This window comes from Palaemon carinicauda, chromosome 30 (assembly GCF_036898095.1).
Source record: "Palaemon carinicauda isolate YSFRI2023 chromosome 30, ASM3689809v2, whole genome shotgun sequence".
Classification (NCBI taxonomy): Eukaryota; Metazoa; Arthropoda; class Malacostraca; order Decapoda; family Palaemonidae; genus Palaemon; species Palaemon carinicauda.
The window spans coordinates 93309965-93310560 of NC_090754.1; positions in this window are offsets into that span (position 1 = coordinate 93309965).

The window sequence follows — 596 nt, forward strand, 5'->3', positions numbered from 1 at the left end:
AAGTAGGTGATTTTCGCTCTTAATTGTTTCAGTGACAGGTCGCTGCCCGATGTTTCTCCTTTGAAGAGTTGGCCTCCACCAAAGTTTGAAGTTCTACGAAGATAGACCTTGAGGCTCTCTACTGGACATAGAGAGGCATCCTCCTTCAGGGGGCATATTCTCCAAAGGCCCCATCTTTTGGTGGGTAATTCATTTTTGGCGAGAAACGTCGGATCAGGGGAGAGGGTAACTTCACCTGTATCGGTAAACAGGATGTGTCCATCCTCTCTTGATAAAGCCACTATTTCGCTGACTCGAGCTCCTGAAGCGAGAGCAAAGAGAAATATAACTTTCTGAGTCAGATCCTTGAGAGGGCATGAATCATTGTCCAAGTTGGAGGCGAAATGGAGCACCTTGTCTAGTGACCAGGAGATCGGTTTCGGTGGGGGTGCTGGGCGTAGGCGAGCACATGCTTTCGGTAGTTTGTTGAAGATGTCGCTGGACAGATCAATTTGGAAAGCATATAGAATTGGTCTGGTCAAGGCCGATTTGCAGGTTGATATCGTATTGGCTGCTAATCCCTGTCCATGAAGGTGAATAAAGAAGGACATGCAGAA